Here is a 22691-nt window from a genome sequence, read left to right as displayed (position 1 = left end):
AATTTTGATACACATGGTGTATGGAGTCAAATGACAAGCCATCACCGATTCAAAGGGGGAAATTACTCTTATTTGGATATAGATAGAGCTGAATTAAGAGTAATTCATAGGTTTTTAACTAATTCGATTACACAAAGAGGTAAGAACAAGGAAAAGGTAAATGAACAGGATTTGTTTTACCATATGTGTATTCGAGACCCACAAAGCGCTGTAAGTATACCTTATTGTGTGGGTTATTATTTATCAGCTATGGTTAGGGGGATGAGACTGCATAGCATAATAGGACGTGGTATATTTATAACTTTGATTGCTGAATATCTCGGTGTGGATATAAGTCTGGGGGGATTATTAGTCGAAGAACCAGAACCCCGCGATACAATAGGTTTAAATGTATACCATGGTGCGAAAGTTTTGAAGAGGCGAAATAACGCCGCAGTACAATACCATGGTAGACATCCACAGGTTGAGAGAAACCAACAGCAAGGTAATGTAGGAGGGGGAAATGAAATGCAAGAAATGCAAAGGTTTATAGCTTCACAGGAGTACGAAAATGCTAGACAGAGAGAATTTGAAGATTGGCAAGTTCATCAAAACTAAATCATAGCTTATTGCCAACATATAGGTAGAAACTATATTCCTACTCCAAAGCCCATATTCCCTCCCTGGTCTATAGAGATGCAACCACCGTATCCTACGTATAACCCTGCCGAAGCATTTTATAGCACCTATGGTTATGCATGGAACCCCTACTGGTATCAGTATCATCCCTAGTCTACTTAGTTTTATTTATTTTGTAATTTGTAATGTTGATACGTTTAATACTTATGTTAATATTGTAATAGTTTTTATAATTTTCTAACTTTTATTCTTAGATTTTAATAATTTTTGAATGTGGGGTAATATACCAAACTTCAAAAATATGTATATATGTTTGCAGTTTATCTTATGTACACAACAGGGTAAAACAACGCATTTTCAAAGACTGGCATTAAGTTCCGCAAAAGCAACTAATTTTGACGACAAGATGCAAAATATATGTGAAATAACAACAAGACGGAATGAACAAATGATATGCACCATTTATCATTCAGCAAGCAAACACAAATATGTTTGGAAACTTTGGTAAAATTTAATCATTTTCACACAAATCACCCTCAATAATTTAAATTGTTACTGATTTCTTGCAAATGAGGGCATTGCAAGATCTTAAGTGTGGGAAGGGGTTAAATTCTTTCGGATTTTTAAAAATTTTTATCATAAACACTTGGTTACCATTAAAAATACTAGTAAAGTAGTAGTTGTATTAGAATCTAGTGCTCTCTGGTAATAAAGAACAGTCCTAGTCTTATATACTGACTACCCAATTCTAGTAAAATTTTTCAAAATTTTCAACTAAATGAACTCAAAATCATGTTTATACATATTTATGAACGATAAAACTAGGTGTTAACACCGAAATTATTGTTACCTCGAAAAGGACATAAATTGAGAAACAAACCAAAATGTTAAAATTCATTTAAAATGGAATAGAGGACAATAAAAAGGAAAATAAAAGCCAAGTGTGGGAAAATTCTCCAAGTTATTCAAAACATATGTCACATATATCTGTAACAAATAACTGAAAATACTTTTGCTTTGGACTAAACTAAACTGTTTTACCCAATGAAAGAAAAGAAGAGATGGATCTACACGATGAATCAATTCCATCATTAAAAGGAAGTAAAGTCTTCCGAAAAAGACACGCGCTTCTTGATTTAGGTCAAGAAGTTGTCGTCCAGACCAGCTGTAGGTTGACGAAAATTCTAGAAAAGTCATCACTAAAATCCGCAGGAAATCCACGGACCTCAGCATTAAACAGGGTCGCCAAGTGGTCAGATTTATCCTAACCATGAGAAGGATTTATCTCGTAAAATGGGGGGACACCATGCAAATTAGCTGGATAAGACTAATGAATCAAATCCCCAGAAAGGATAATCTCCTTAAAAGATCAAAAATCAGCTTTTAAGACTGATATTACTCAATCCTTGAGATTGACCTTAAAGATTGAGAATTCAAACTCATGGAATTCAATGATATCTAAACTCGAGCTTGAACGAGAAAATATTTTGATCAAATTATAAACCGATTTGTTTTCTGAAAACCCATTTTCAATGCGTTCATTACCATTGAACGTAAAATCCTAGGAATTCACCTGGAATTCATTAGGTCACCTGAACTAAATCGGGTGTCAACCGTAAGAAAAGTGGTTGCATAGCATGGTTAAAGACAGGACCTTGTGCCAGACCGAAAAATCATAAGGGTGAGCTTTACTATTGCTCCTACAAAGGATAGTAATTGCGTCCGATACGTTATAGACCATAATTAAAAGCATGTCAGGGGACATTGCCTTAACAGTTGCTTGTTCAACGCTTTCCTTTACAACCGGACGGTAGTTTACCGAAAGGTAATATACGCGACAAGTAAACTGGACGTGTTGCTTTCCAAATACAAGGTTAGCAAGTGGGTGACACAAAACCATAAGTTTTGAGCTAAAATTTTCAAATCTAAAACCCACCAAACCCACAAAAATATTCTGCAAACACCGGTGAAGGGTTATTCCGGAAAACTTATATAGGGTAAAAACTAGATTTAATTTTCAAAAGATCAAATGTTTTCATAAAGATCCAATTTCCTTAATGGATCTAAATTTTTATAGTCATGTGGGACTGTAAACCATATCGTTACTACCATTGTTTATACCGCCGTATAGAAATCACTGATGTACAAAGTGTGAAGAATAAAGAAGTGATTCTAGTATTTCAAGACGATATTGCTTGAGGACAAGCAACGCTCAAGTGTGGGAATATTTGATAATGCTAAAAACGAACATATATTTCATAGCATTATTCCTCAAGAAAGACAAGCTTTTAGTTGCAATTGTTCTATTTACAAGTGATATTCGTTTAAATAATAAAAGGTGAAGACAAAAGACAGATTCGACGAATTGAAGACGCAAACGACCAAAAAGCTCAAAAGTACAAAATACAATCAAAGAGGTTCCAATTATTGATAAGAAACGTCTCGAAATTACAAGAGTACAAGATTCAAAACGCAAAGTACAAGATATTAAATTGTACGCAAGGACGTTCGATAATCTGGAACCGGGACATGAGTCAACTCTCAATGCTCGACGCAACGGACTAAAAATTACAAGTTAACTATGTATATAAATATAATATAATATATAATTAATTATATTAATTATATATATATTATATTTATAAAATAAATCGTCGGCAAACAAAGAGCCAAATGTGGGTGAGCTGTAAAAACAAACTCCGCGACTCGCGGAGTTTGAAGGCAAAAATTGCCGCGAGTCGCGGAGCACCAAATTCTGAAACTCCCTATAAAAGCAAACAAATTCTGATCGCAAAAACATCCAATATCTATCTCTCTCTCAATATATACGTAAAAATATATATATAATTTATATTTTAATTTTAATTTTAAATCCTAATAATAAGGGTATGTTAGCAAATGTTGTAAGGGTGTAAGTCGAAATTCTGTCCGTGTAACGCTACGCTATTTTTAATCATTGTAAGTTATGTTCAACCTTTTTAATTTAATGTCTCGTAGCTAAGTAATTTTTATGCTTATTTAATCCGAAGTAATCATGATGTTGGGCTAATTACTAAAATTGAGTAATTGGGCTTTGTACCATAATTGGGGTTTGGACAAAAGAACGACACTTGTGGAAATTAGACTATGGGCTATTAATGGGCTTTATATTTGTTTAACTAAATGATAGTTTGTTAATGTTAATATAAAGATTTACAATTGAGCGTCCCTATAAATTACCATTTACACTCGATCGGACACGATGGGCGGGGTATTTATATGTACGAATAATCGTTCATTTAACCGGACACGGGAATGGATTAATAGCCACTAGAATTATTAAAACAGGGGTGAAATTATGTATAAGGACACTTGGCATAATTGATAACAAAGTATTAAAACCTTGAGTTACACTCGGTCGACATCCTGGTGTAATTATTAAACAAAGTAATAAAACCTTGTTACAGTTTAAGTCCCCAATTAGTTGGAATATTTGACTTCGGGTATAAGGATAATTTGATGAGGACACTCGCACTTTATATTTATGACTGATGGACTGTTCTGGACAAAAACCAGACGGACATATTAAATAATCCAGGACAAAGGACAATTAACTCATGGGCATAAAACTAAAATCAACACGTCAAACATCATGATTACGGAAGTTTAAATAAGCATAATTCTTTTATTTCATATTTAATTTCCTTTATTTTATATTTAATTGCACTTCTAATTATCGCATTTTTATTGTTATTGTATTTAATTGCACTTTTAATTATCGTACTTTTTAATTATCGCAAGTTTATTTTATCGCACTTTTATTATTCGCAATTTCATTATCGTTATTTACTTTACGCTTTAAATTAAGTCTTGTATTTATTTATTATTTTACATTTGGTTTTAACTGCGACTAAAGTTTTAAAATCGACAAACCGGTCATTAAACGGTAAAAACCCCCCTTTATAATAATAATATTACTTATATATATTTGTATTTTTATAAATGTAAACTAATATAGCGTTAAGCTTTGTTTAAAAAGATTCCCTGTGGAACGAACCGGACTTACTAAAAACTACACTACTGTACGATTAGGTACACTGCCTATAAGTGTTGTAGCAAGGTTTAAGTATATCCATTCTCTAAATAAATAAATATCTTGTGTAAAATTGTATCGTATTTAATAGTATTTCCTGCTAAAATTTAATAGTATTTTATAACACTCTGCTAAAACATCACTTGCAAAAAGTAAACAAAAGCATGAAGCTCCGAAATAGAAAGGGGGTATAAATCGCAACAAATAAGAGAGCACATTAACTGTGGATGACAATAATTATAGGAGACAGAAGCTGGGACATTGAAATATAAGGCAAGATATAAAATCCAACAACAACGCATAAATTACAAACCATGGATATTAATACGAATAGCAATATAAAGACACGGTATAATTAAGAATAGTATCACTCCAAGGTAATAGTAGGAGTAGACAGATTCTTCTGATGGAAGATTGAAAAGAAGGATGACAGAAATAATAATTAGGAAAATACTAGGGATTAGAACTGGACTAAGCATTTTCACAATCTTTTGGATATATGAACTAAGAAAGAAAGTATAGGAATGGTGAGAATAATGGAACGGAAGAGCTCAATTTATAATGGAAATATCAGACAGAGTAATCAAGGCAGATCATCGTATTTAATTATAGAGATCTTAATTTCCTTACTCGCTGAAGAATCAAATCTTTTAGATTTCGAAGATTTTCTTTAAATCCCTTGAATTTCGGAATTCAATCCTGACTCTGTCAAAAGTTAAGATGAATCTTTACTTTCGTATTTCACTCTTTGGTGATAACTTCACTCGTACTCTTCGAGTAATCGAATTATCTTATCCATATTACTCAACAGTGATAAAACTCAATTTATCAACTCATATTCGTCATGAAAACATTTTTATTGTTAGCCATGACCACCTCACTCAAATTTCGGGACGAAATTTCTTTAACGGGTAGGTACTGTGATGACCCGGAGATTTCTGATCAAGTTTAAACTTAAATCTTAATATGATATCGACACGATAAGCAAAGTCTGTAATGTTAAGTCTCACAAATTTTGAAACTATATTCAATTACCCTTTCACCGTGCCCGACGATTCACGAACAACTGTTGTAAATAAGTATGAATATATATAGATATGTATATAAAAAATAAATATAAGTATATATAATATCTTGAATTAATAAATTACATTATAATCCTTTGAATTGAAAATGTAAAGTAAAATACAAAATGATTAAGCTATTATTAAAATGAATCTAGATATATACATATATGACTTCTATGCATAATTAATATTATAATATAAATATGAAATTGATATGTATAAATTGTTGTGTAATTATTATTAATATCAACTAATAGTATTAATATTATCAAACATTAGTATTGTTATTAGTATTGTTAATAATATTATCATTTTTTTACTTATTGAAATCATTATTATAAATATTAATTATTGATATTATTACAAGTATTATAATTAAAATTATCATTAAGAAATTCAGTACATACAATTTGTTATATTATTGTTAGTTTTATAATAATTATTATCATAATATTATTTATCGATTATTATTACTAATTCCCTTATCAATAATATTATTATTATTAGTAATATTATTATTAGTATTATTAATAGTATTAATATATAATATATTATTACTTGTTAAATCCCAAAACTTTCGAATTTTATAAGGATGCAGATACATAAACAATGCCATATATATAAATATATACATAGATATATATATAAATATAAATAATTATAATATGCACATAAATATTATAACTCGTATGAATTCATTAGATGTAACAATCAAATTGTTTGGGTGATTGAATTATGTCATTAAACTAGTACGATCGAATATAAGCTGGGTTAATAAAACAAGAATCAGTTGTACATCAATATCAAACTTTATACATATATTTTTATCTATTTAATTGGTTCCTGTAATTTTTGTCGATTGATAGAAGATATATAATTGATAAATTCTGGTGTCTTATAATCCATACGAATTTCTATCACCTACTAACAAATATATATTACTGTCATCTGCTATAATTTAACTGAATTTGATCGATTAAACTCAGGAAAAAGCCATCGGACCCCTGTTCTTCAACTTTTTAATCAAGTCTCGAATTCGAATCAATTCTCAAAAACTAATAATGCAATTGTGTTTGAAACCTTCTACTTAATCTTTCTGTAAACTTTCAAGATCCAATTCCATCTATCAAGTGTTAATTTTGAGGTCAAAGTAAAATTTCCAAAAGTCAAACAAAAGTGTTCTTGACAAAATTCATTTTTGTTTTTGAGTTTATGGAGCAATTAATGATTCCATAAGTTTGTATATACGATTTGAAAACTAATTCGTGTAGGAATTTTTGCTTAAAACGTTACTCAATTCAAAATCAATTTTTTTTGTTCATACAGCGACGAGTCTGCAGGATTTTTTTTCTTTTCGTGTTTTCTTTTTCTGATAAATCAAAACACCACATATGCTTCGTTCTTATTTTCATTTATAATCCAAGTTCCTAATGCGTAGCTATGGTTGATTAATGGGTTGCTCGATTGAGTTGAGAAGAAGAAAAATAGGAAGAACAAGTAATACGGGTTATATAAAATTAGATTCTGTTTTAAATCAGAAATGAAAGAAGCAGCGTGAAGGTTGAGGGTGTTGGCGTATTTCGAGAGGTCGCGGGTTCGAGTCCTGTCCCAGGCAATTTCTCTCTTTTTAATGTTTCTAAGGTATAATTTGATATTTATTATTATTATTATTATTATTATTATTATTATTATTATTATTATTATTATTATTATTATTATTATTATTATTATTATTATTATTATTATTAGTGTTGTTGTTGTTATTATTATTATTGTTATTGTTATTGTTAGTACTATTATTATTATTATGAATATGTTTAGGATTATTATTATTGTTATAAAACAATACAAGCTATTATTACTCTCACTAATATTAGTATAAATATCATTTTCGTAATTATTAGTTTTACTATTATTATTATTAACATATGTATCAATTTTAACAACATCGTTATTTATATTAGTATTATCAATATTAAGAAAGTTATTATTATTAGTAAATCATTATTATCAAAATTTTCGTTACAAATAAATATTTTGTACCTAAAATATACTTAATACATATATTATAATCATATTAATAGTTTATATATCACTTACCAATTATAATAACATTATTTATATAAATAATTATATATAACGAATTAAGAATATTTTCATATAATATATATATATATATATATATATATATATATATATATATATATATATATATATATATATATATATATATATATATATATATATATATATATATATATATATATATATATATATATATATAGATATATTAATATAACGAAATATATAAATATTAAACATTTAAAATATATACACAAACTAAATAAGTATAATATATAATTCAAGTTATAATATATAAACTTATTCGAATACGATTATACATTTTAATATATATACAAATGATATAGGTTCGTGAATCCGAGGCCAACTCTGCATTGTTCAGTTTGTCTAATGTTGTCATATGTATTCTTACTACAAAATACATTAGGTGAGTTTCATTTACCTTTTTACCCTTTATATTTTTGGGCTGAGAATACATGCGCAATTTTTATAAATGTTTTATGAAATAGACACAAGTAATTGAAACTACATTATATGGTTGAATTATCGAAATCGAATATGCCCCTTTTTAGTCTGGTAATCTAAGAATTAGGGAACAGACACCCTAATTGACGCGAATCCTAAAGATAGATCTATCGGGCCCAACAAGCCCCATCCAAAGTACCGAATGCTTTAGTACTTCGAAATTTATATCATGTCCGAAGGAGGATCCCGGAATGATGGGTATATTCTTATATGCATATTGTTAAGGTCGGTTACCAGGTGTTCAATCCATATGAATGATATTTTTTGTCTCTATGCATGGGACGTATGTTTATGAGAAATGGAATTATGAAATCTTGTGGTCTATTAAAATTATAAAATGATTATTTATGTTAAACTAATGAACTCACCAACCTTTTGGTTGACACTTGAAAGCATGTTTATTCTCAGGTATGAAAGAAATCTTCCGCTGTGCATTTGCTCATTTTAGAGATATTACTTGGAGTCATTCATGACATATTTCAAAGGACGTTGCATTCGAGTCGTTGAGTTCATCAAGATTATTATTAAGTCATTCATAGTTAGATATATTATAAAATGTTATGCATGTCGTCAACTTTTGATGAAATGAAAGTTTGTCTTTTGAAAACGAATGCAATGTTTGTAAAATGTATCATTTAGAGGTCAAGTACCTCGCGATGTAATCAACTATTATGAACCGTTTATAATCAATATGGACTTCGTCCGGATGGATTAGGATGGGGTGTTTCACATTAAAGCTTTAAAAGCGACAATACATGACGTTACAACTATTCATAGTAGAGTGAATGACAAATATTTGTCTCTGCTGTTGCGATACTTTCCTAGATTAGCTGGTTTTGATCCAATAATTCCTGCAATTAATGCTAGGGCCTGCTCACCCCCTCCGGGCAAGGTTGCCGTCTACGGTCATTCGTTCGTCAATTATTGTTTGCGATTGCCGTTTATGCCATTCTTCTTAGAAGTCTGTAAGTTTTATGGGGTTGCAGTTGGTCAATTCGAACCAACAGCTATTCGAAAAATTCTCATTTTTGAGATGTATTGCCATGCGAGTAATATAGTGCCATCTATTCGGATTTTTTGCTCTTTAGTACGTATAGCCTCTCACGAAAAGGGTTGGTTTACTTTCAACAAGGTTGATGGATTTCTAAGACCTGCACTTGATCATCCTGCCTATGATTGGCACGCTTCTTTTATCTTTATAAATGAAGATTTAATTGATAAGGAGTACTCATCTGTTCGAGTTTGGCGTCAACACATTCATCTCGTATCAATTACATTTCCACGGTTAAATAACAAAGAGAATGCTCTACTCAAAAAACTGAAATCTGAAAAAATCAACGATGTCAAGTATGGAGAACATATGTTATCATTGACATCTGTAAGCCAGGATTGGGATATTTCTCAAGGTTTTGCCTGCGTCCTTGCTGGGAGAAAGAGTAAGTGCTTATTTTTGCTACATATGCTTTATAAGATGCTTCTTTTTGTTTATCCAACTAACCACTATGACTTCAAAACTTTTGTCGAAATTACTCCGCTTACCGCCATGCGATCATCATCATATTCACAACTTAAGTTTGCCACTCAAAAAATTATTGATGACACTCCAATTCCTGAAAAGGATGGTGCAAAGGAGGAGGAAGAAGAAGAGGATGAAGAAGTGGACATAGGTATGAATCGAATTGCTTCTAGAGAACGTCGTGCCTCGGGTAATGAGAATGATAGGACTAAATTATGTAAAATACTAGACCAAAACCTGAATTTGTTTTCTTCTAGGCCCAGTACGGGTGGATTTTATAATCCAAACCCCTCTTTATACATTATGCCACCTTTGAAGTCTTGTGAATCTTATTGGAACTCTTTTATAGGTAACAATTTCCCTTTATCTCCAACAACTACTGCATCACACCAAGGCACTACACTAGTAGCTCTTCCGCCTTCCGCCAAGAGAAGAAGAACTGGTCAAAAAACTCCACCATCCGCTCAACAAGAAGCCGGCACTAGTTCTTCTCAAAGACAAATTATGCTTCCCAACCTTGATACAAATACACTTTCCTCCTTTCTAAAGGGACCACCACACTCGTACGAGGACTTCATGAATTTTTTGAATGCCATGGTATGTCCTTCACTAGCCCAATTTTTCAGCAGCCTTTCTGATGCAGATGCTAAGAAAGTTAAGGCACAAAGTATCATTCTTAACATTGCTTCTGGGTTAAATGACCTTCAACGCCTATCGGAGTTACAAAGCAATGAATTTACCACCAAGAAGGAACTATCGGCTGAAAAAGAGAAAATAACCAAACTAGAACAAGTAGCTACATCTTTAAAGAAAGATTATGATATGATGAAGTGGCATTATGAGCACTTTAATACGCAGAGGGCAGAATATAGTAAGCAAGTGAAAGAACTATCTTTCAGAGAAAATCAACACTTAAGCAGGATTGAAGAATTGGTAAAGAAGAATAATGCTCTGAAAGAACAACTTAAAGCCAAAGAGGATAATGAAAAACGTATAATTGCTGGGATTCCTGCCCTTGTTAACCGTATTTTTAACTACCAGGCACTATCTCACAGGATCCGTGAGTTCGTCCGCCTTGCTAAATCTGCTGAACGGTTAAATTTTTTCAACTTTATGAAGAGGAAACTACCAGAACTTCCAAATCCTCTGCCTGAGGTTATTACATCAAAAATCAATGAAAATGCTATCTCAGAAGCTGATGTTGTTGGTGCGTCAATAGAAAATATGAGGGTTTTTTTATCTTGAAAATCTGTGTAAAAATCCGGATGTAACTATAGACGATGTACTGGATTACACCCCACAAAATGAATGAAAAATTATGTTTATATATGCTTTGTATATCTTCTAATATTGCTCTTGCTATAATTACTAGTAAAATGTCTGAAGCTTTTAACACATTCAGAGAGAAAAATGCATGTAACATGAATATGCTACTTTGCCACCATTATGCTTTCATACATTGGATTTGTATTTTCCATTATACGCATTCCGTCATGAAACTCAAGAGGAAAAGTTGTGAACTATTTTTGCCTTCAAATATCTTGCAGGACGCTATTGTCCATTATCCAATTTGCTTTGTAGTTTGTATATATAAGTTTTGTGTCATGACATTTTTGTAGATTCGCTTTAACGCTTCGATGTTTTAGTGAGTTCTACATGTCTCACTATCGATACAACCATTTTGAGTATGATTGCACTTCTACCACCGAAAGGTTATCTTTCTTTCTGCAGGTAGGGATGACACACAGCTATGTGACACCTGGGCTAAAAAATCCTTGACCGGATAAAAATTATGAAAAAATATTGTCATAAGAATAATTGCTATTATTCATATTCATAAAGAAATTTTTACATTTATGACTATATCTCATGCATTTGACAGGTGATCAAGCTGCCCATGCATATAGTACTACGCATAAAATTTCTTTAAATTCATTGCATTCCAAGCTCTTTCATATTGCTCGCCGGATAGCGCAGCAAGCATGTACGATCCGTTCTGATTTACTTTTGTGACCTTATAAGGTCCTTCCCATTTTGGTGCTAATTTTCCAAATTTGATTTGCCTGCTTGCCTCATTATCTCGTAGTACCAGATCACCAACTGCAAATTGTGTATGCTTTACTTTCTTGTTATAATATTTTGCCATTTTATGCTTGTGATCTGCTTGCCGGATGGCGGCCATCAATCATCTTTCCTCCAACAAATTGAGATTGTCTTTTAATGCTTCAGAATTAGCTTCAACATCAAATGTCATAATGCGTTGTGTTGGGACACATATTTCAGCTGGTATTACAGACTGAACAGTGTTTCCCCCGTGCTCTGCTTTGGAGTTGTCCGGTGTGCCCATAACACATTTGGCAGTTCGTCCACCCAACCAGTTTGACTTAACCCTAACCGTGCCTTAATGCCAGCAACAATTTCTTTGTTGGTAACCTCCACTTGCCCATTTTCTTGAGGATGAGCAACAGATGTAAAGTTTTACTTTATTCCCAGCTCTTCACACCAACTTCGAAATGGATTTTCTGCAAATTGCTTGCCATTGTCACTGACTATTTCATTTGGAACCCCATAACGACACACTATATCATGCCGCACAAACTTCTTGACATTTTCTCCTGTAATCTTTGCTAAAGCCTTTGCTTCAACCCACTTTGTGAAAAAATCAATTGCTACCACCAAGAACTTAGCATTTCCAGTGCTTTTATTGAATGGTCTCACAATATCTATCGCCCACTTGCAGAACGGCCAAGCGGATGACACTGGTATCAAGTCATATTTTGGGAGACGCTGAACTGTACCATGCCGCTGACAATTCTCACATGCTTTGATAATCTCTGCAACATCTCGATAAAGGGAAGGCCAAAAATATCCTTGCCGCATAATCCGTGATGCCACAGTTCTGAAGCCGGAGTGTTGAGAACAAACTCCTTCATGCATTTCTTTGACTACCTTTAATGCTTCATCATTGGTTAAACATCTTAACAACGGACCATTGTAAGACTTTCGATAAAGGACATCATTAATCACTTCATACATTAGTGCCGTTACTCTTATCCTCCTGGCTTCCGTCTTGTCAATGGGTAACCCTCCGTCGTGCAAATACCTTAAATATGGAGTCATCTAAGTTTCTTTGACACCTTCAACTATCGTCATAATTAGTTTTTCATGTATTGATTTTTCTTTAAGTTCTTCAACCAACACTCGTTTGTGCAAATGGTCAAAGGTTAAAGTAGCTAGTTTGCTTAAAACGTCAGCCTTCTTATTCTTATTTAGAGGGATTTGCACGACTTCAAGGTTATCAAATTTCTTTGAAATTGCCTCCACCAATTTTACATATTGCCTCATTGATGTATCCCTTGCATCAAACGTTCCATTAACCTGCTGGGCCACAATTTGAGAATTAACATATGCTCGTAGATTTGTTATGCCCATTTCCACTACTATGCGTAAGCTGGAGAGTAATGCCTCATACTCTGCTTCGTTGTTGGACGCATAAAAACAAAATTTCAATGCATAAGTATACTCTTCTCTGTCTGGACTTGTTAAAACCAGTCCTGCACCTGTTCCCTCTTCACTGGAGGCCCCATCAGTGTGTAATTCCCACACATGCCGTTGTGATGCCATTTTATTGTCGTATTCCACTTGTTCATTTATTTCCAGGAGAAAATCTGCCAAAATTTGTCCTTTAACTGCATTCCGGGGAGCAAAATTGATTTCATATTCCCCCAACTCGATGGCCCATTTTGCTAGACGGCCAGATGATTCCGAACGCCAGAGTATTTGCTTTAACGGTTGATCTGTTAACACCAAGATAGGATGACCTTGAAAATACCTTTGTAAACGTCGTGCAGTATGCACAAGGGCATAAACCATGCGATGAAGTGGTGGATAATTCATTTCACTGAGTTGCAATACTTTGCTAACAAAATATATGGGCATTTGCACACCATTCCGTTCTGCGATTAAGACAGAACTAATAGCTTCTTTTGAGACAGCTAAATACAAAATTAAGGTCTCCCCTTCTTTTGGTGCTATTAATGTAGGTAACATTTTAAACAATTGCTTAACCTCTTGGAATACATTTTCGGCTTCCGCTGTCCATACAAAATCCTTTTTGTTTAAACAGCCTTTTAACACTTTCATGAATGGAAGTGACTTTTCAGCTGCTTTGGACAAAAATCTTGTTAATGCTGCTAAACATCCATGTAATCTTTGAACGTCTTTCTTGCTGACCGGCGATTTCATGTCTTCAATTGCTTGAATTTTCTTAGGATTAGCTTTAATACCCCGTTCTGTAACTATATGACCTAAAAATTTTCCTTCCTCCACACCAAACGTACACTTCTTGGGATTTAATTTCATGTTGATTTTTCGTAAAGATGCAAAAGTCTCTTGTATATCTCGTAACATATTTTCTTCAGTATGACTTTTTATAATAATATCGTCCACATACGCTTCTAGATTTCGCCCAATTTGATTCTTAAAAGCCATATCAATAAGTCGCTGATATGTTGCTCCTGCATTTTTTAGTCCAAAAGGCATTTTCATGTAACAAAATATGCCTTCCGTCTTGTGAAAAGCCGTTTTGTCTTCATCTTTTAAAGCCATAGGTATTTGATGATACCCCTTAGCTACATCTAAGAAACATTTAAATCGATACCCTGCCAATGATTCAACCTTTCAATCGATTTCAGGTAAGGGATAATTATCCTTTGGGCATGCTTTATTGATATCTGTGAAATCCACACACATCCGCCATGAGTTGTCCGGCTTCCTAACCATGACTGGATTGGCCACCCATGTCTGATATTTTACCTCTCGCAAGATCCCAGCATCTACCAAACTTCGTACCTCATCACGGAGGAATTTGCTTCTTTCTGGCGCCATGCCTCGTTTCTTTTAACAAACAGGATGTATGTTAGGATTCACATTTAACTTATGTTCTGCCACTTCCCTTGGGACACCGGTCATATCAGACGGTTGCCATGCAAAAACGTCTAAATTTGTTGCCAAGAAGTTGTATAATTTTTCTTTACATGCCGTAGATAACGTATGCCCAATTATGATTTTTTGATCTGAAAACTGTGGATTTGGCGAAATTGACCCATCATCATGTATTATTGGCTTAATTATTGCTTTTGTTACTTGAGAACACTCAATTAACTTCTGCCGTTCTTCATACAACGTTGCTATTCCACCTGGCGTTGGAAACTTCATCATGCCATGAACAGTTGCTGTTACAGCCCTAAACGTCATTAAAGCAGTTCTTCCTAAAATTATATTGTATTGTGAATTTGCTTTAACTACTAGGAACTCAATGTTACCTGTGCTTCTTAAGGGTGACTTGCCCAAGGTTACTTCAAGCAGAATGCTTCCTTCAGACCAAGACGGTTCACTTGTAAAACTTGCTAACGGCACATATGTTTCCTTCATTTTTTCTTGCACATATTTGGGAAGCTGTATGAAGCAATGTTCATACATAATGTCTGCTCCAGCTCCTGTGTCAGTATAAATGTTGCGTATTAAGCAATTAGCAACTCGTGCTTCTATAACCACTGGACCATCGGATGGATTTGTGTTAAACATAGAAGGAAATGATATTAATTGCTTTTCCCAATCTTCTAACACTTCTGCCTTCCTCCGTTGTCCAGCTTTCCATGGATGTATCATGCCTACTTCTATGGGTATCAATTCGTTACCCTCGCCTTCTTTATCAGTGTTGGTGAGATGATTCGTCTTAATAACGGATGACGCCATTGTTAATACCTATTTCCCTATGAGGTAAGGCTTAGTGTGTTAGCACAATACTAGAAGTGATCTAGCTAAAGGTGGGGGAGTGTTGCCGATTGATTTTTACCCTTGGGAAATAATCCCTGCAGACCCGGTACACAGATCTGGAAATCTGTGGGGTGGCTTAATCAATCTGTTGTCCGTTTAGCGTTTAGCTGTTAACCGGATAACTTCTAGTGAGAGAAAGTACTATGTGAGAGAGAAAGGTGAAGTCTCTGCTCACAAGTTGTGTCTGAATGTGGAAAATGACGACCCAAGGGGTGTATTTATAGTGATAGATCCACCGGATTGTTCGGGGATACGTGTCAGATGATGATACGTTCTGTTAATTGTGATCCGAAGTTTACGCTGAATGTGGCGCTCTCCGTCCAGGGCTTACGCGCTAGGCGGCCTTCAGGTCTTATGTATGACGGAAACAGCCTGCACAGCGGAGAACGCTTGACGGACAGTTTCACAAAGCCATTATTCTCAGTGCTCCTGATGCTATTTTCATGCGAATATTGTGCCTTTATGCATGTATATGATAGGATACACCATTACTAACCTTATCATTCTCATTTCTCATTTGATGTTACACATCAACATAAGGTCAATTCTCCATAACTAACCTCCTACTTTCATACCCTTAACAATCTAAACTTCCTACGCCTTTTAAACCCCCATTTTAACTTGAATCGAGGCATGCGTTTTTGCGCATATAAGAAAAGAATTACACACAACTTCCACGCTATCAGATTTATTGCGCATATCTTTTATCATAACTCTTGAATGCACGGGTCGCTAAACTAGTGATAAGTATATAGCTAATACTTTTTCTCGGAAAAAGAATAGGATAACGTGGAAATAAACAACCACCAAAGCAGCAAAATGTGCTAGCTTTTTGGCAAGAACTTTGGTGATTTATTAATTATTAGGACAAAAAATGCACATAAGATCCAAAACTGTGCTTTATGTAACAGAGAATGACTGAACATCTATATATATATATATATATATATATATATATATATATATATATATGCCTTTTAACTTTATTTAGACACCTTAATTTGTATGCAACTATTTTTTTAGAGAGATTTGGCATGACTATAACTTGGTATTGGTTGTTTTAGAAGTCGTTGTCAAGTCCCATTTTCTGCAATGAACGCAAGACTTTTCATATTGTAGTATATTGGCTCGGTATCATCATTGTTCGCAAGCATTCAAAACCAATAATATTAGGTAAATACTTGCTAGAATTTTATATTGATGTCTACTTTTTAATATGTATTACTGTAATATATATACCCTGCTAAAATGCTATGATACCACTTTGATAGAAGGCTCAACTCGAATCCTCTCCTTTTCTTATACAAAAACTACCTAACAATATGAAAATTTGATAGCGCACAAGATATGTAAACATTATTAAGATCCATAACTTGGCATCGAACTCCTTTTTTATATTAGGAAGTTTTAAGTTTCGTTGCACTATCTTTAAACCACTTTTTTAGTCTTTTGAGTAGTGAGGGGTATTATATTTTTTGAAGCCTTTAACAGTTTATGTAGTAAGGTATCAATCTTTATGTGTACTAAAGAACTTATGTATTGAGTTACTAACAAAACCCTGCTTTTAAAGTATTTAAAAAAAAACTTGCGCAACATTCGGTTCTCCTTTTTTTTTTTTTTTTTTTTTTTTTTTGAAACTTCTTTCATATTTGTTTCGAAATTCAGTCTGATACTTATACTTAACCTTTTGTTTACCACCAAGTAGATCTAGTATTCTAGTACAACTGGCGATGGCGAATAGTGATGATATAAAGAAACTAGCCATGGAAGTGGTCAAAACAGGTCAAGAAGTCTTATAAAGTGTTTTTGTAAATGTTAAATCTCTTTAACGGTTTGACTTGAATAGATTCGCAGTACATTTATTTAGCACTTTTAGCATGCTGAATTAATAACAACTAAAGTTGAAAAATATATAAAAAAAAAAAGGAGTGTTGACAAGTCAAGTCAACCTCATCGATTCAAACCCATTTTGATTTGTTACCAAGGGCGAAATATGCTTGAGACAGAGGAGGGTATCTATTGTAACCATCAATTTGTCATGTATTTGAAATATATAGTAATTATTTTATTTTATTGCCCCCAAATACTAGAAGACCAAAAATAAATCAATATAGCCAATTAAAAAATTAAGTATAAAGCCCCTAACTGAAGGCTATGTTTAACATAAATACTAAATAAATAAATATATAAAGTACACTTTTTGTGTTTATAATTTAAGATTCTCGTTCAATCGATCTCGCACCATTTATTAAAAAGTTCAAGCCCTGCCACCGGTTACACAACCCATCCTCTCACGCTTTTGCTACTTTTAACATCAGGAGTTATTATGGCTTTTTCTTTGTTTCATTTTGAAACTGTTTTTTCTTTGTATAATTATTTTTCTTTGGTAAAGAAAGCAGTTCAACTGGAAATAAAGGAAACCAGTAAAAATAAATTGCTTTTAAGGGTTTAAATTAACTCTAACTAAATTACCTTACCTATAATTATAAATAAATGTGGCTGTATACTTGAAAGACAATTTCCAGGCATCATAACAAAGGTACTCCTTCACCATTATATCTTAACATAATTTCCAACGAAATTCGATCTATGGTATACTTGTTATGAACAAATGATACTTGGTTGAAACAACAATTGATCACTGTACCATATCTAGTTAGGCTATCACAATTATGATTCTCTTCAATCCTCACAAGTATCTTTAATCTAAATAGAAAAAGTGAACATGTTATTTACCAAGCCCATTTGGCTCCAAAACTGTCAAAACCTTGGTATCACAAGGTGGTCACTAGTATAACCAAAGTGGTCACTAATCTCATAATGAAAAATTAGTGTCACCAATTGGGCGAGCTTGCAATATATCAATGTAAATTTCGTGCACTCATCTAGAAAAAATTAAATCTAGAAGAATTGTCACGAAAACAATAAAGTAGACAAGTACCATCTCTCTTATTGTTAGCGAATTCAGGTAAATAGAACTTTGGATATTAATTCTCGAATATGAATATAAATTACATAAACAGAATGCAACACCAGCGATGCACAAAAAGTAGTAAAACAAACAAACATACAACAGAACTAGTCCCATCAGTTGTACAAACAACATAAAACATAAGATGAAAGATTCATAATTCTGAAGTTATAAGGAACTTAACCCACGCCAAAACCAAGTTCAACAAGGAGTGAAGCCACGAAGCTAAAAAGATGACGCCACCTCAACGCGAAGTTCCCATAACCAAAAATATTATAGGAGAATTCGTAACCTTCTCCAAAATAGTCTACCTTCTAAAACATACCCTTGATCCATAATACTAATTAGATGCTTCCATAAGCACATCGAAAGTTATCAGAGCTTTTAGCAAAGTGTTTCTTTATGCTACCAACACATGTTGATCTGTTGGACAACAAAAAAGAAGCTGAAATTGAAGGCCAACTAGATGATGCACTTGTGTCTACCTCTGCAACTCCTTCAAGGATTTCGCTAGTACTAATAACGGCTTCTTCTTCATGAATTGTTTCTAAAACTTTGTTACATGTCTGGTGTTTTGAAATATGATTCATATGAAGAATCTGAGATACTGCAACAGCAGAAAACGGTGTGCGCTGTTGTGATGACTTGGTCTTGGGCTGAGTTTTGGGTACTGAAGCAAAGAGTAGTCTTGTTGCCATGATTATATTTTATTATGGAATATATAAATAAAAGGAGAGGAGATTGAAAAAAGAGAAGGATAAGTGAATATTTCACAAGTGATTTAGACTATTTATAGGCTTAAGGATGAAGACGTAAATAGCCTCCTAAATTCATTTTTTGATTGTGCGTACGCACTTCCTCGATGTTTCTGTTAATATCTCTTCTGTAATTCAAAAAAGTATTATTTCAAATTTTAATATTGGCATCAGCATGAGGTCATTGTAGTCTTCATTTCTCCTTTGATTAGTATTTCTCATCATCAACGGTTTCAATAACTTGGTTATAAATTTGGTCTGAGGGTAATTTTTTATCTTTAAGTTTAGTCCATAAATCATTTTCGCATTGTTCAAAAAAATAAAAAAACAAATGTTGGCAAATTTGTTTCGGAGTTAATGTTCGTGTTTGGGTTAGTTTATGTTAAACGACTTACACCTATTAGCTTATGGGTTTAAAAAGCTCCTTTTAATAAGCTCAATCATACCAGGCTTCGACCTTACTAACATCAATAAGCTAGAAAGATAAACTAAAAAGAGCTTGTTGTATGTAGTTTACACAATAATAAGGTAATTAAAAGTCATGTAAAAAGCTAGTAATTCAAACACTCCCTTATCAAGGTTATTTAATGAACACAGATCTCAATCTATTGTAAGAATCGTATAGCCCAAACACAATGTCAATTGGTGATAGAGGGACTTCCCCTTAGACTTATATACATACATTTGTTTTATCCCATGACCGATGTGGGACTTTGGTTTGCACCCTTACAAACCTCCCCTCAAACCTAAGTCCATCTAGGCCTCCCCTCCAACGATAGTCTGGATCCAACCTTTACCGCCGCCAACTCGGAACTCTCAACCTGGAAGAAGGAACAGGGAGATTTCGATACAAGGCTTTCAGGATCAACTCATCGTGCCAGGGTCCCCTCGAACGATAGCTGGGTCCACTCATCGCTGCATACAACCGAGGGTGCGCCACGTCGCTGCGTGGCTCAGGGGTGCGCCCTACTGCGCCGTCCACCACATTGGGGCTATAGCCTAGCTCTGATACCATTTGTAAGGATCGCATAGCCCAAACACAATGTCCTGTAATATAAGTCCAAGAGTCCATCCTTTTCTAAAACCAATTGGTGATAAAGGGACTTCCCCTTAGACTTATATACATACATTTGTTTTATCCCATGACCGATGTGGGACTTTGATTTGCACCCTTACATCTATAACCTCTACTTAGTGGTAAATAAGTCCTTCTCCTATATAGTTTAGAGAGGGGTCATCTTGATCCAGCATTAATTGGTGCCAGCTTTTTATTAGTTAATAGGACAAAATGGGCATAAGATCCAAAACTGTGCTTTATGTAATGGAGAACGACTGAAAGTTGTTGATATATATATCTGCCTTTAAACTTTAATTAGACACCCTTATTTGTACGCAGTTGTTTCTTATTTTGACAGAGTGAGATCTAGCATGAGTGATAACTTGGTCGTGGTTGTCTCAGGAGTCATCGTCATGGTCCTATTTTCTGCAACCATTGGCAAGACTTTTCATATTGCTGTTTTGGTTCAATGTAATTATTGTTCGCAAGCAACCAAAACCAATACCACTTTCATGGAAGGATTAACTCGGATCCTCTCCTTTGCTTTAACAATTACGGCTGAAAATTTTGACAATTGAACGATATTAAGTTCCATAAATGTAGTTTCAAGCCCCTTCTTTCATTTATAGAAGACCCGAGTTTTATTGCACTCTCTTTAGACCACTTTTTTAGTCTTTTGTGTACTAAGGAACTTAATTATATTGAGTTAATATTAAAAGCCTCCTTTCAGTTTTTTGATTATTGATTTTAAATAAAAGTTAAAAGGGAGTAGCCTGTTCTAGAGAAACCGATAAGGTTTTCAACCGAGAAGGTTCTCCAGGTTAAACCGTGAAGGTTTAGCAATTATCTATCTTTTCTGTTTAAGCCATCAATCTTTAGTCCGCATTACTGGCCCTATAAAGGGAATGATAAAAATGGGTCCGGAAGTCTTATAAAGTGTTTTAAGAAGTGTTTATCTCTTTAACAATGCGATTTGAACAGATAAGATTATATTAGTTCATAAACATATATTTGTACCTTTAGAATTGTTTAATCAATAGCTACTAAAGTTGAAAAATATATAGACAAATAAGTGTTGACAAGTCAAGACAGCCTCGTCCGACTCAAACCCACTTTGACGTGTTACATAACCCTTCATCTCCCCCTTCTGCAACTTCTAACTTCCTGAGTTATTCTGGTTTTTTGTTTCATTTTATCTGTTTTTTTCTTTGTATACTTAATATTTATTCTTCTTTTGTAAAGAAGAGCAATTCAAGTGGAAATAAAAGGAAACCTTTAAAAAGAAATTGCTTTTAAGGCATTATATTAACTTTAACACTTTACTGTTGGAATAAATCCTACTATAAAACTGTAGCCTTCATATGGAATTAAATGGAACAATAACATAAACGGAAGCGTACCAGAATCCATAAGTAGAAGCTCCTTGATCCGACTTGGAGCTCGTCCGGGGTTAGGCTTTCCACTTGATATGCAAGCCAATGTTTACACTCTCTATTAATGGGAACTCAAGAGAATAGCGTTGCATACAAATGGGAACCATAACCCTATTTATAAGCATGTAACCATAGTTAGCCCATCATTAACTAAGGTTGCTCTTTATGGGTATCTACACAAAAGTTAAACTTTACACGTTGTATGATGATGTATTGGCCTACTTAATAATAATATCCTAAAAGACCACTAAGTTAGGTCAAACCGAAAGATAGCACTAACATATAATTCATCCACATATTTTCCATATGTATGTAGTAAGAGTCCATATATCTAACAATCTCTCACTTGGACGATATACTCATGCATATGTATAAACCTTAGTATTATATGTTACATTACAATTTTGTGAGCTCGGTATTGCTATCAATTAAAATCGTCATGATCAATCCGGTCCATTAATCATATCAACATAGGATCTAAGAGATCTTAGTTACTCTTGCGTAACTAGATCCAACATTGATCACGTATATCAATATAACCAACGACATGGATCAAGTATAGTTGTGTAGCATGGAAATAACATAAAGCGTGGTCTGAAATAGAATGTCTATTTACAACTGGTTCATCTTATTGAGATCAATTATAACCATAAGAGTAAATAAAATTTTAAGACCGAATATCTGCAGATAAAACCAAATTACCGAATGTACTGTACAATACATAATTGTATAACACAAACTCCCACTAAAACTTATA

General features: G+C 33.5%; 1 long non-coding RNA gene across 1 annotated transcript; it reads right to left on the bottom strand.

Moving 5' to 3' along the window:
- Positions 1–18687: 18687 nt before the first annotated feature.
- On the bottom strand, positions 18688–22004 carry LOC139871491 (uncharacterized). The gene is made up of 2 exons (XR_011766657.1): positions 21902–22004; positions 18688–21059 (listed from the first exon to the last, which is right to left on the bottom strand). It is a non-coding gene; the product is annotated as an uncharacterized lncRNA (long non-coding RNA).
- Between the last annotated feature and the right edge of the window lie 687 nt (positions 22005–22691).

The sequence above is a fragment of the Rutidosis leptorrhynchoides genome, chromosome 1 (genome assembly GCF_046630445.1).
Source record: "Rutidosis leptorrhynchoides isolate AG116_Rl617_1_P2 chromosome 1, CSIRO_AGI_Rlap_v1, whole genome shotgun sequence".
NCBI lineage: Eukaryota > Viridiplantae > Streptophyta > Magnoliopsida > Asterales > Asteraceae > Rutidosis > Rutidosis leptorrhynchoides.
This window is presented reverse-complemented; position numbering and strand designations above follow the sequence as displayed.